The sequence below is a fragment of the Arachis hypogaea genome, chromosome 9 (assembly GCF_003086295.3).
Source record: "Arachis hypogaea cultivar Tifrunner chromosome 9, arahy.Tifrunner.gnm2.J5K5, whole genome shotgun sequence".
In the NCBI taxonomy this organism is placed as follows: Eukaryota; Viridiplantae; Streptophyta; class Magnoliopsida; order Fabales; family Fabaceae; genus Arachis; species Arachis hypogaea.
In genome coordinates, this window is record NC_092044.1 from 53,936,164 (window position 1) to 53,951,516 (window position 15,353).

The 15,353-nt window shown below is 36.9% G+C and overlaps 1 non-coding gene across 1 annotated transcript; it reads left to right on the forward strand.

Annotated features, from left to right (window-relative positions):
• The first annotated feature begins 220 nt into the window (after nt 1–220).
• On the forward strand, nt 221–324 carry LOC112714186 (small nucleolar RNA R71). The gene has a single exon (XR_003159142.1). It is a non-coding gene; the product is annotated as a small nucleolar RNA R71 (small nucleolar RNA).
• The last annotated feature ends 15,029 nt before the right edge of the window (nt 325–15,353 follow it).

The following is a 15,353-nucleotide window of genomic DNA, read 5'->3' on the forward strand; positions in this document are numbered from 1 at the left end:
AATTTCAAGAACTCCCTTCCTCTGAGGCGTCCCATTATTCACGAAATTCCTCTCAGAAGTGTACATGAATTGGTTATTTGCAACCATGTCAATTAGTTCTTGAGCTTCTGCAGGCGTTTTCTTTAGGTGAATGGATCCACCTGTAGAATGGTCCAATGACATTTTTGAAAATTCAGATAGACCATAATAGAATATATCTAATATGATCCATTCTGAAAACATGTCAGATGGACACCTTTTGGTCAACTGCTTGTATCTTTCCCAAGCTTCATAGAGGGATTCACCATCTTTTTGTTTGAAGGTCTGAACATCCACTCTAAGCTTGCTCAGCTTTTGAGGAGGAAAGAATTTATCCAAGAATGTCGTGACCAGCTTATCCCATGAGTCCAGGCTATCCTTAGGTTGTGAATCTAACCATATTCTAGCTCTGTCTCTTACTGCAAAAGGGAAAAGCATGAGTCTGTAGACTTCAGGATCTACTCCATTCGTCTTTACAGTCTCACAAATCTGCAAGAACTCAATTAAAAACTGATAAGGATCTTCAGATGGAAGTCCATAGAACTTGCAGTTTTGTTGCATTAAGGCAACTAATTGAGACTTAAGCTCAAAATTATTGGCTCCAATGGCAGGAATGAAGATGCTTCTTCCATCAAATTTGGACGTGGGCTTGGTAAAGTCACCAAGCATCCTTCTTGCATTATCATTATTGGGTTCGGCTGCCATCTCCTTCTCTTGTTCGAAATTTTCTGAAAGGTTACTTCTGGATTGTTGTAATTTAGCTTCTCTTAGTTTCCTCTTCAAAGTCCTTTCAGGTTCAGGATCAATTTCAACAAGAGTGCCTTTTTCCTTGTTCCTGCTCATATGAAATAGAAAAAAACAAGAAAAGAAAGAGGAATCCTCTATGTCACAGTATAGAGATTCCTTTATGTTAGTAGAAAAAGAAGGGGATAGAAGAAAGAAAAGTGAAGAATCCAAACACAAGGGATAGATTGGGTTCAGATTTTTAGATGAAGAGAGGTGAAGAGAAGTGTTAGTAAATAAATAATTAAATAGAATAAGAAAAGAGATAGAGAATTTTCGAAAATTAAAGATAAGATATGATTAAAATTAAAATTTAAAACAATTAAAAAGAATTTTTGAAAAAAGAGAGAGGTATTTTCGAAAATTAGAGAGGGATAGGTAGTTAGTTGGTTTTGAAAAAGATAAGAAACAAACAAGAAGTCAAATAGTTAGTTAAAACAAAAATATTAAAATTAAATTTGAAAAGATGAGAAGATAAGAAGTTAGATAAGATATTTTGAAATCAAATTTTGAAAAAGATAAAATTTTGAAAAAGATAAGATAAAAAGATAAGATTTTTAAGAAAAAGGCATTTTGAAAAAGATTTAATTTTTTAAAATGACTTAACTAACCAGAAACTACAAGATAAGATTCTAGGATTTAAAGATTGAACCTTTCTTAACAAGAAAGTAACAAACTTCAAATTTTTGAACCAATCACATTAATTGTTAGCATATTTTCGAAAATATGATATAAAAATGAGGAAAAGGATTTTGAAAATAGTTTGAAAAAGAATTTAAAAAGATAAGATTTTTAAAATTGAAATTTTGACTTGACTTGTAAGAAACAACTAATTTCAAAAGTTTTTGACCAAGTCAACCCAAAATTTCAAAAATTTGGAGAGAAAAAAGGAAAAGATATATTTTTGATTTTTTTGAATTTTTAATTATGAGAGAGAAAAACACAAATATGACCCAAAACATGAAAATTTTGGATCAAAACACTTAATGCATGCAAGAACATTATGAATGTCAAGATGAACACCAAGAACACCTTGAAGATCATCATGAACATCAAGAACATAATTTTGAAAAAAAAAATTTTTTGATGCAAAGAAAACATGCAAGACACCAAACTTAGAAATTTTTAATGCTTGGAAAATATGAATGCAAAGATGCACAGGAAAAACAACAAACAACACAAAACAAGAAATCATCAAGATCAAACAAGAAGACTTGTCAAGAACAACTTGAAGATCATCAAGAACACTATGAATGCATGGAATTTTTGAAAAATGCAAGAAAAATTTTTAAAGCATGCAACTGACACCAAACTTAAAAATTGACTCAAGACTCAAACAAGAAACACAAAATATTTTTTATTTTTATGATTTTATGATTTTTTTGTATTTTTATTATATTTTTCGAAAATAAAGTTTGAAAAAAAATGAAAAAAGAAAAGAAAAATTTTGAAAAAGTTTTTGAAAAAAAAATTACCTAATCTGAGCAACAAGATGAACCGTCAGTTGTCCATACTCGAACAATCCCCGGCAACGGTGCCAAAAACTTGGTGGACGAAATTGTGATCCTCAAAGTTGGTCTCTTTGTACTTGTATGAAATTTATTTAATGGCTCTATCAAAAATACCCCAAAGAGATCATGGTGTGATGAATTGGGATCTTAATAATCCCTGGTGTGTTCATAACTCTGTTCAACTTAACCAGCAAGTGTACTGGGTCATCCAAGTAATACCTTACGTGAGTAAGGGTCGATCCCACAGAGATTGTTGGTATGAAGCAAGCTATGGTCACCTTGTAAATCTCAGTTAGGCAGATTAAATAGTTTATGATGAGTTCGAAAATTAATAATAAACAGAAAATAAAATAGGATAGAAATACTTATGTAGATCAATAGTGGGAATTTCAGATAGGCATGTGGAGGTGTTGTGCTCCTCTTGAATCTCTACTTTCTTATTACATTCATCCAATTTCTTCTTACTCCTTTCCATGGCAAGCTGTATGTAGGGCATCACCATCGTCAATGGCTACTTTTCATCCTCTCGAGAAAATGGTCCTATGCGCTGTCACTGCATGGCTAATCGTCTGGAGGCATCACCCTTGACAATGGCTACATCCCATCCTCTCAGTGAAAATGGTCCAAATGCTCTGTCACAGCACGGCTAATCATCTGTCAGTTCTCAATCAGGTTGGAATAGAATCCATTGATTCTTTTGCGTCTGTCACTAATGCCCAGCCTTCAGGAGTTTGAAGCTCGTCACAGTCATTCAATACCGGAATCTTACTCGGAATACCACAGACAAGGTTAGACTTTCCAGATTCCCGGAATCCTACTCGGAATACCACAGACAAGGTTAGACTTTCCGGATTCCCATGAATGCCGCCATCTATCTAGCTTATACCACGAAGATTCTGTTGGGGAATCTAAGAGATATGCGCCCGGCCTAAGGTAGAACGGAAGTGGTTGTCAATCACGCGTGTTCATAGGTGAGAATGATGATGAGTGTCACGGATCATCACATTCATCAAGTTGAAGTGCAACGTATATCTAGGAATAAGAATAAAAGAGAATTGAATAGAAGATAATAGTAATTGTATTGAAACTTGAGGTACAGCAGAGCTCCACACCCTTAATCTATGGTGTGTAGAAACTCCACCATTGAAAATACATAAGTGAAAGGTTCAGGCATGGCCGAATGGCCAGCCCCCTAAAACGTGATTAATAGCCTCCTAAGATAAAGAATAAAAAAAAACTGAGACCAAAGATGAAACGTGGTCAAAAGACGACTAATAAAATAGTTAAATGTTCTATTTATACTAAACTAGCTACTAGGGTTTACATGAGTAAGCAATTGATGCATAAATTCACTTCCGGGGCCCACTTGGTGTGTGCTTTGGCTGAGCTTGATCTATCCACGAGCTGAGACTTTTCTTGGAGTTGAACGCCAAGTTGTAACGTGTTTTGGGCGTTCAACTCCGGGTCGTGACGTGTTTCTGGCGTTTAACTCCAGACAGCAGCATGTACTTGGCGTTGAGCGCTATTTTACGTCGTCAATTCCCGAATAAAGTATGGACAATTATATATTGCTGGAAAGCTCTGGATGTCTACTTTCCAACGCCGTTGAGAGCGTGTCATTTGGGGTTCTGTAGCTCCAGAAAATCCATTTTGAGGGCAGGGAGGTCAGATTCCAACAGCATCAGCAGTCCTTTGTCAGCCTCCTATCAAAGTTTTGCTCAAGTCCCTCAATTTCAGCCAGAAATTACCTGAAATCATAGAAAAACACACAAACTCATAGTAAAGTCCAAAAATGTGAATTTAACATAAAAACTAATGAAAACATCCCTGAAAATAGCTTAAACTTACTAAAAACTACCGAAAAACAATGCCAAAAAGCGTATAAATTATCCGCTCATCAATTACCTTGATTGAATTGAAAGAGAGTAGAAGAAACAAAAGTAGATCTACAACAAAACACAAGAACAACATAAAGGAGATTACAACAAAAGAATGGAAGAAGAATGAATGTAACAACAAGGAATTGAGAAGATAGAAGTAGAAGAAGATGTATTAAAATCTAGATCTAAGAACTAAACTTAATCATAATCCTAATCCTAGAGAGAAGTGAGAGCTTCTCTCTCTAGAAACTACTTCTAAAACTAAAACTATGACAAATAGTAACTAACTTCTAAATGTTGTGAAGTATGTTGATTCCCCCTTCAATACTTGTCTTAAATAGCATCAGAAATGAGTTGGATTGAGCCCACAAGGCTCTAGAATTCACTGACCACGTATTGCTTTAAGTGGATCATATGGCAGCAACGACACGTGCGCATATAGTGCGTGTACACGTCACCATAAGTGTAGCAACTATGGAAAATCTTATATCGTTTCGAAGCCCCGGATGTTAGCTTTCCAACCCAACTGAAACTGCATCATTTGGACCACTGTAGCTCAAGTTATGGTCGATTAAGTGAAAAGAGGTCGGCTTGACAGCTTTTGCGATTCCTACATTTCTTCATGAGTTCTCCATTTTTACATGCTTTTCCTTCTTTCCCTTGGTCCAATCCTTGCCTCCTAAATCTGAAATCACTTAGCAAACATATCAAAGCATCTAATGGAATCAAGGAGAATTAGATTTAGCTGTTTTAAGTCCTAAAAAGCATGTTTTCACTCTTAAGCACAATTAAAGGAGAAGTTATAAAACCATGCTATTTCAAGGGATAAATGTGGGTAAAAGGTTATAAAATCCCCTAAATCAAGCACAAGATAAACCCTACAAATGGGGTTTATCAACCTCCCCACACTTAAACCAAGCATGTCCTCATGCTTAAAACAAGAATGAAGTAAAGGGCATGGCATTTATTCAATGGAACTAACTAAATGCAATCTACCTATATGCAACTATCTAAATGAATGCAACTACTTGGTCAAAATAAATCAATTCCCAAGAAGCATATATGCACAAGGGCTAAGGGCTGGCAAGCCTAATCCACAATTGAATTGAGTTATTAAATATTTTTACAAACTTGCATGAAAAGAGATGATCATAGGTGGAAACATGTAATTGAGCATCAAACCCTCACCGGATGTGTTTGCGCTCTATTCACTCAAGTGTTTAGGGTTGATTCTCTCAATTCTCCCCTAATCATGCTTTCCAAGATTTGTTCTTCTTCTAACAATCAACATATATTTCATGCATGCATACATTTATCTTGAGGTCTTTTCTTTAGGTTGTAATGGGGTTAAGGTCAAGGTAGGATGCATATATGGTTAAGTGAGCTTGAAATTTGAATCTTTGATAAGCTTAAACTTCCCACCTAACCTATGACGTCCTATACAATTTCAAAGCTGGTCTAACTACCCATTTTGCACTCTTTCACATACTCATGTATCCCTTTTCGTTTCACAACACTCATGCATTGATTTTATTGAGCTACACTTTGCTTTGGGGCATTTTGTCCCCTTTTTATTTCTTTCTTTTTCTTCTTTTTCTTTCTTTTTCTATTTTTTTCTTTTCTTTTTTTCTTTTTCTTTTGTTTTTTTCATTTTTTTCTTTCTATATACAAGAGCATCAATGCATAAGTTTTTTACATTTGAGTAATACATGGGTATGTACCCAATTCCCAATATTTTCAATAGCAATACAAAACTACCCTTTTATTCACCGAATGTCCCGAGATTCCCACACTTGAATGGTACTCACACACACTAGCCTAAGCTAATCAAAGATCTAAATAAGGACATTTATTGTTTTTCGCTTTAGGCTTGTAATGTGCTAAATTAAGAACAAGTGGGTTAATCGTAGGCGCAAATTGGCTAACAATGGAAGATAAAAGGTAAGGCTATTTGGGTAAGTGAGTTAATGAAATGATGGCCTCAATCATATAAATGTATAAATACACAAAATAATGGACATAAAGAATCAAACAATTCAAAGATTACAATCATAGAAAGAGAATAATGCACACAAGAAGGAAAAATAAGTGGTTATAAGATGTAACCACATCATTAGGCTCAAATCTCACTTGCATGCGTTCTTAGCTCAAAAACATGATCCACAAGATATATAATTCAAGCAAGTTTTATGAAAAGTTTTCACTCAAATCAATTGATGTGCCCTATAGATAGAAATCTTGAAAAATTTTCATTATTTTGACTAAGCTTATTGTGTATATATATGCAAAAATAAGAAAATGCAAGTAAAAATCCTAAGAACCTAAAATGAATATGAAAAAGTGTTGGGATTAGAAATTCGTCACCCAAAATCGCCGATCGGTCGGACGACCTCCCCACACTTAAAAAGTTTGCACCGTCCTCGGTGTATTGAAGGATGAACAAGGGGGTACGGCGAGTCTCCGGATTGCTGCGTGTTCTTAGTCTTGCTTCCATGTTTGCTTGTGGTGCATTCATCATAAAAAAACAAAAATATAACACCACAAGATGAGAAGATATAAAAGCAGGGAAGCATACATTGTTGGAATGAGGTAAATCACTAGAAATGAGTGAGTGAATTAGTGTGACATTAATGACAAATAAGTGTGTGAATTCTAAATTAGGCGCCTTTTAGAACACACATTAGCATAAAAGCTATGTCACAAAAGAAGCATGCACTTTACTCATTCTAGTATGCTTGAGATGCTTTAAGTGAACTTGTAAGGTAAAACAAGCATTAAAGAAGCATGAAAGCATTCAAGCCAAACACATATGGATGCATATGATCATGAAATACAATGCATTAAGATAAATGCACAACATCCATCAAGAAATTGCCCACTCAAAGAGAGAGTTCAAATCACATGGTGGCTAGCTACAACATGCAATTCAAAAGAGTCACAAGCTCGAAGGCAATTCTCATCACTTGGTATGTTCAAAAGGTAAGCATGAAAAACTCAAAACCAAGTAGCAAAATATAACCTTAATCATAGAATCCAACAAAGATTATCTAAAAGCATTCATGCTAAAATAACATTTAGGCAATAAGAGGCATTAATGTATAATAAAAAAAGTCAATAATCCAACACTTATGATGAAAAGAGAGAAAATAAAATGAAAACTAAACTAAAATTAACTAATTAACTAATCAACTAACTAACTAACTAATTAACTAACTAACTAACTAACAACTAACTAAAATAAATGGTTATCGATAGTGTTTGGAAGTTTTGGATGAGGGGTAGGAGAAGGGAAGAAGAAAGGAGAAGGAAAGAAATGGAAAGAAGAGAGGAAAAGAATTGTTTGAAATGAGGGCATCCGCGCGTACGCGTACATGACGCGCGCGCGTCGATGGTTTATTTCGAGAGTGGCGCGTACGTGTCGTGTGCGCGTGCGCGCGAGTGGGGTTGTGCCAAAGGCACAACGTTGGCGTGGCATAGGCATAACACTCTGGAAAATGTATGGAATGTAGAACTTCTCAATCCACGCGTACGCACGCATGGCGCGCGCGTTGATGGTCGAAAATGCTTGATGCACGCGTACGCGTACAGTGCGCGTACGCGTGGATAGTGCTTTGTTTTTCAAAAATTTTTGCTATGTTTTTGCACCAATCCAAGCATTCCAAACCTCCAAACAGCTACCAAAACAACATAAAACCTTATTTAACATACTAAACTACCAAATATACTCAACTAACTAAACAAAACATGAAATTAGACTAATTCTACCAAATATTTACAAAAGAGAAAATGAAAAGATTTTACCATGGTGGGGTGTCTTCCACCTAGCACTTTTATTTATTGTCCTTAATTTGAATTTATGGGGAGCTTCTCTCAAGGTGGCTTGTGCTTGTACTCATCTTGGAACTTCCACCAATGCTTGGACTTCCAATAAGCTCCATCATTCAAGATTAATATCTCCAAGCTTTGATGGAGTTCTTCACAAACCATGGGCTCCCAATGTTGATCCTCATGTGTTCCCGGATCCCATATTTTGTCTTCACACCCATCTCCAAGTTGATTATCATTAATCCATGTGGGTGGTGCGCAAGGTGAATTCTCAACAAAGTGACCAAACATCCTTCTAGACCCATGTACTCTATTTATACACCAACCTTTGCTATCAAGCTTTGGACATGTGACCATAATGAACCTAGAATGATGCTTCCAACCACTAACCATCTCCTTTTTACTCTTAAAGCCACTAATTTTTCTAAGTTGACCATCCGTCTCAAGCAAACCATATTCAAGGGGAATAACAAAGCTTAAGTATAAGGAATTTACCCACTTGAATGAGAGAATGGATGGTGGTGGCTTGGGGAGAGGTATCTCCAATGTGCTTGCAAGCTCTACTCCCTTGTTTGCTTCTTTGTCAATCTCCACCTCTTCATAAACTTCTTCATTCTCAATCCTTTGTTCATCAACTTCATCTAACTCTTCACCATCACTCAAGTCATAAATGGGAGGTTGAGAGAAATCTACCTCCACATCACTTTTGAATTCATTGGGAGAAGGTTCTTCAAATTCAAAGGATTCTTCACCAAGAAGATTGGATGCATGATCTTCATCACCAAGGAAACTCAATTCTTGCTTCATTCTCTCCAAGTCTTCATATAGAATATGCCTCGGAGGTTGTGCACATTCCTCCTCAACATCAAATTTACTCCTCTTGGGGGGATTTTCTTTGATTTTAGCTTCCCCTGGAAGTTCCGCATCTCCTAAGTCTTCAACCACTTCTTCCTTTTCTTCAATAATCATAGGCTTCTCCAATTGTTCTAATACAAAGTGGCATTCCTCATTTTTCACCGGAGTTTCCAATCTCTCCTTCATGCTATGCTCTTTAATCGATTCTCCACATGTGACCATGGGAGTGCTTTGAGTGCTCAAGCATTGGGAGGCTAAAATGCTTACTACCTTGGCCAAGATAGCCATAAATTCTAGTGTCTCCCTTTGCATTTCTCCTTGCCCTTGAAGTATAAGGCTAAGGATTTCATCCATTGAGGATTGGGGTGGATAAGAGGGTTAATTGTCTTGGAGAAAGGGTTCATTATAGGAAGGTGGTTCTTCTTGGTAAGGTGGTGGTGTGTATTGAGGTGGTTCTTGGGAGTAGTAATCTTGGAATTGTGGTTCCATGTATGGCTCATATGGTTCAAAAGGAGGTTGGTATGGTGGGTAAGGATCATGGTCATATGGAGGTGTTTGTTGAAAATAGGCTTGTGAGTGTGGTTGAGGGTCATGTTGAGGATATGACTCATAGGCATATGGTGGTGGTTCTTGAAAATCACAAGGAGATTCACCATAGCCATTGGATTGATATGCATCATAGAATGGCTCTTCTTCATAGTGCATTGGTGGAGGTTGTTGCCAAGAGAATTGATCATATGCAAATGGCTCCTCCCACCTTTGGTTATCCCATCCTTGATACACATTCTCATTATAGTTCTCATCACCTACAACATAGTTATAACTACACTCATAGCCAAAGTGAGAATTCATGATAGCAAGAGAGGGCAAAAACAAAAAAATAGTAACAAATAAAAAGAACAAACTAAAAACTAACAAAGAAGCAAAAAGCAAACATATTCACAATATTCACATATATACAATAACCAATAACACAACACCATTGCAATTCCCCGACAACGGTGCCATTTTGATGATTGGATTTTTGACGGTTTAGAATTTCACAAATGTATTCTCGTTGCAAGTATAGTTTCTATACCAACAATAATCCTTTCATACAAAAGATTGTTTGTCACAAGTAACAAACCCCTAAAATTAATAACCGAAGTATTCAAACCTCGGGTCGTTCTCCATACGAATTGTAATGAAGTGTTTTGTTACTGGTTGTGAGTTATTTTTGGGGTTTTAATAAGAAACATGAAAGATAAATGGCAAGAAATCAAACTAAGGCCTAAAAAGGTCTTGGCAAGGGTTGGTGGTCAAAGATCTCTATCCTAATCACTAACCACAATATGAGAATTGGCAAGGATTAATCTCATTAAATCATCCTCTAACTAGTAGTAAAGGAAAGTCAAATGAGCTATATCAATCCTAGTCCATAAGTCCTAACTCTCCACTAATTCAATTAGTGAGAACTAGAGTCAATGGATCCCAATCATCAATTACTTGGACATTAGTAACTCAAGAGGTCCTAAGTTACCTTTCCAAGCCAAGAGTATAAAATTCTACTCTAAAATCCAACTAAGCATTTTCTCAAACACTTGGAAGGCACAAAAGAAAAGCATAGTAAATTGACAACAAGAATGAAATCTAACAACAATTATTGAAAGAAATTAACAACAACAATCAAAAGAAACACATTTATTATGAATTACCTTGATTGAATTGAAAGAGAGTAGAATAAACAAAAGTAGATCTACAACAAAACACAAGAACAACATAAAGGAAATTACAACAAAAGAATGGAAGAAGAATGAATGTAACAACAAGGAATTGAGAAGATAGAAGTAGAAGAAGATGTATTAAAATCTAAATCTAAGAACTAAACCTAATCCTAATCCTAATCCTAGAGAGAAGCTCACTTCTCTCTCTAGAAACTACTTCTAAAACTAAAACTATGAATAATAGTAACTAACTTCTAAATATTGTGAAGTATGTTGATTCCCCCTTAAATCCTTGGCTTAAATAGAATCAGAAATGAGTTGGATTGGGCCCACAAGGCTCTAGAATTCGCTGGCCACGTATTGCTTTAAGTGGATCATATGGCAGCAACGACGCATGCGCATATAGTGCGCGTACGTGTCACCATACGTGTAGCAACTATGGAAAATCTTATATCTTTTCGAAGCCCCGGATGTTAGCTTTCCAATCCAACTGGAACTGCATCATTTGGACCTCTGTAGCTCAAGTTATGGTCGATTAAGTGAAAAGAGGTCGGCTTGACAGCTTTTGCGATTCCTACATTTCTTCATGAGTTCTCCATTTTTACTTGCTTTTCATTCATTCCCTTGGTCCAATCCTTGCCTCCTAAATCTGAAATCACTTAGCAAACATATCAAGGCATTTAATGGAATCAAGGAGAATTAGATTTAGCTGTTTTAAGTCCTAAAAAGCATGTTTTCACTTTTAAGTACAATTAAAGAAGAAGTTATAAAACCATGCTATTTCAATAGATAAATGTGGGTAAAAGGTTATAAAATCCTCTAAATCAAGCACAAGATAAACCCTACAAATGGGGTTTATCAAGAACGTAAAATAAAGATAGAGATACTTATGTAAATCATTGGTGGGAACTTCAGATAAGTGTATGGAGATGCTTTATCCCTCTTGAATATTTGCTTTCCTACTGGCTTCATACAGTCCTTCATACTCCTTTCTATGGCAAGCTGTATGTAGGGCGTCACCGTTGTCAATGGCTACTTCCCATCCTCTCAGTGAAAAAGGTCCTCTACGGTTTCCCGCATGGCTAATCAGCTGTTTGTTCTCGATCGTGTAGGAATAGGATTTACTATCCTTTTGCGTCTGTCACCACGCCCTACAGTCACGAGTTTAAAGCTCGTCACAGTCATCCCATCCCAGATCCTACTCGGAATACCACGGACTAGGTTTAGACTTTTTGGATCTCAAGAATGCTGCCAATGGATTCTAGCTTATACCACGAAGACTCTGATCTCATGGAATGGAAGGCTCTGTTGTCAGGAGAGGCAACCATGCGTCGTGGACCAGGAATTCAAGAGATACACACTCTATCTTTCACAGGTGGAACGGAAGTGTTTGTCAGGCACGCATTCATAAGTGAGAATGGTGATGAGTGTCACGGATCATCACATTCATCAGGTTGAAGTGCGAATGAATATCTTAGAATGAGAATAAGCATGTATTGAATAGAAAACAGTAGTAATTGCATTAACACTCGAGGAACAGCAGAACTCCACACCCTTAATCTATGGTGTGTAGAAACTCCACCGTTGAAAATACATAAGTGATTAAGATCCAGGCATGGCTGTGAGGCCAGCCCCCAATGCCTAAGATCGCATAAACTGATCAAAGATAGATACCAAGATGTCTAATACAATTGTAAAAAGTTCTATTTATACTAAACTAGTTACTAAGGTTACATAAACTGAGCATTGACGCTTTCACGTGTAGAGGTCTTCCTTGGAGTTAAAAGCCAGTTTGTAACTTGTTTCTGGCGTTTTACTCTGCTTTGCAACTTGTTTCTGGCGTTTAACGCCATAATAAGGCAGAAAGCTGGCGTTAAACGCCAGTTTGCGTCGTCGAAACTCGGACAAAGTATGGACTATTATATATTGCTGGAAAGCCCTAGATGTCTAATTTCCAACACAATTAAGAGCGCGCCATTTGATCTCTTGTAGCTCCAAAAATTCCATATCGAGTGCAGGGAGGTCCGAATCCAATAGCATCAGCAGTCCTTTGTCAGCCTCTGAATCAGATTTTTGCTCAGGTCCCTCAATTTTAGCCAGAAAATACCTGAAATCACAGAAAAATACACAAACTCATAGTAAAGTCCAGAAATGTGAATTTTGCTTAAAAACTAATAAAAATATACTAAAAAGTAAATAAAACATACTAAAAACTATATAAAAACAATGCCAAAAAGCATAGAAATTATCCGCTCATCACAACACCAAACTTAAATTGTTGCTTGTCTCCAAGCATCTGAAAATAAAATAGGATAAAAAGAAGAGAATATACAATGAATCTCACAATATCAATGAAACTTAGTCCCAATTAGATGAGCGGGGCTAGTAGCTTTTTGCTTCTGAACAGTTTTGGCATCTCACTTTATCCTTTGAAATTCAGAATGATTGGCATCTATAGGAACTTAGAATTTTAGATAGTGTTATTGATTCTCCTAGTTAAGTATGTTGATTCTTGAACACAGCTACTTTATGAGTCTTGGCCGTGGTCCTAAGCACTTTGTTTTCCAATATTACCACCGGATACATAAATGTCACAGACACATAATTGGGTGAACCTTTTCAGATTGTGACTCAGCTTTGCTAAAGTCCCCAGTTAGAGGTGTCCAGAGTTCTTAAGGACACTCTTTTTACTTTGGATCACGACTTTAACCACTCAGTCTCAAGCTTTTCACTTGGACCTTCATGACACAAGCACATGGTTAGGGACAGCTTGATTTAGCCGCTTAGGCCTGGATTTTATTTCCTTGGGCCCTCCTATCCATTAATGCTCAAAGCCTTGGATCCTTTTTACCCTTGCCTTTTGGTTTAAAGGGCTATTGGCTTTTTCTGCTTGCTTTTTCTTTTCTTTCTCTTTTTTTTGCCACTTTTTTTCTTTTTTTTTTCACTGCTTTTTCTTGCTTCAAGAATCAATTTCATGATTTTTTAGATTATCAATAACATTTCTCTTTGTTCATCATTCTTTCAAGAGCCAACAATTTTAACATTCATAAACAACAAGATAAAAAATATGCACTATTCAAGCATTCATTCAGAAGAACAAAAAGTATTTCCACCACATCAAAATAATTAAACTAATTTCAAGATAAAAATTGAAATCCAAGTACTTCTTTTTTTTTTGTAATTAAGCACATTTTTTCACTTAAGAGAGGTGAAGGATTCATGGAATTATTCATAGCTTTAAGACATAGACACCAGACACTAATGATCATGTAATGAAGACACAAACATAGACATGAAGCTCAAAAACCAAAAATAGAAAATAAATAAATAAGGAGATTAAGGAATGAGTCCACCTTAGTGTGGGTGGCGTCTTCCTCTTGAAGAACCAATGGAGCGCCTAAGCTCCTCTATGTCTCTTCCTTGCCTTTGTTGCTCCTCCCTCATAGCTTTTTGATCTTCTCTAATCTCATGGAGAATTATGGAGTGCTCTTGGTGCTCCACCCTTAGTTGGCCCATGTTGTAACTCAAGCCTTCCAAGGAGGTGTTGAGTTATTCCCAATAGTTGTGTGGAGGAAATTACATCCCTTGAGGCATCTCAGGGATTTCTTGATGAGGATCCCCCTCATGCTCTTGTTGAGGTCCATGAATGATCTCTTTTGTTTGCTCCATCCTTTTCTTAGTGATGGGCTTGTCCTCTTCAATGAGGATGTCTCCTTCTATGTCAACCCCAGCTAAATTGCATAGATGACAAATGAGATGAGGAAAGGCTAATCTTGCCAAAGTGGATGACTTGTCAGCCAGCTTGTAGAGTTCTAGAGGTATGATCTAATGAACTTCTACTTCCTCCCTAATCATGATACTATGGATCATTATGGCCCGATCCACAGTCACTTCAGATCAGTTGCTAGTAGAAATGATGGAGCGTTGGATGAACTCCAGCCATCCTCTAGCCACAGGCTTAAGGTCCGGTCTTCTCAATTGAACCGGATTGCCTCTTGAGTCTCTTTTCCATTGAGCTCCTTCTACACATATGTCCATGAGGACTTGGTCCAACCTTTGATCAAAGTTGACCCTTCTAGTGTAGGGGCATCCGTTTTCTTGCATAATTGGCAAGTGGAACGCCAACCTTACATTTTTCGGACTGAAATCTAAGTATTTCCCCCGAACCATTGTAAGCCAATTCTTTGGAATTGGGTTCATACTTTGATCATGGTTCCTAGTGATCCATGCATTGGCATAGAACTCTTGAACCATTAAGATTCGGACTTGTTGAACGGGGTTGGTCAGAACTTCCCAACCTCTTCTTCGGATCTCATGTCGGATCTCCGGATACTTATTTTTCTTGAGCATGAAAGGGACCTCAGGGATCACCTTCTTCTTGGCTACAACTTCATAGAAGTAGTCTTGATGGACCTTTGAAATGAATCTCTCCATCTCCTATGACTCGGAGGTGGAAGCTTTTGCCTTCCCTTTCCTCTTTCTAGAGGTTTTTCCGGCCTTAGGTGCCATAAATGGTTATGGAAAAACAAAAAAGTAATGCTTTTACCACACCAAACTTAAAAGGTTTGCTCGTCCTCGAGCAAAAGAAGAAAGAAAGAAGGAAGAGAAGAAGAAAATAGAGGAGATAGAGGGAGATAGGTGGTTCGGCCAAGAGGGGAAAAAGTTATTTTTGCTGTGTGAATATGAAGGAGTAGTGAGGGGTTTATATATGGGTGATGGGAGGGTTGGGTTTCGGTTATTAGGTTTGGGTTTGGGAGGGAAAAGTGTTTGAATTTTGA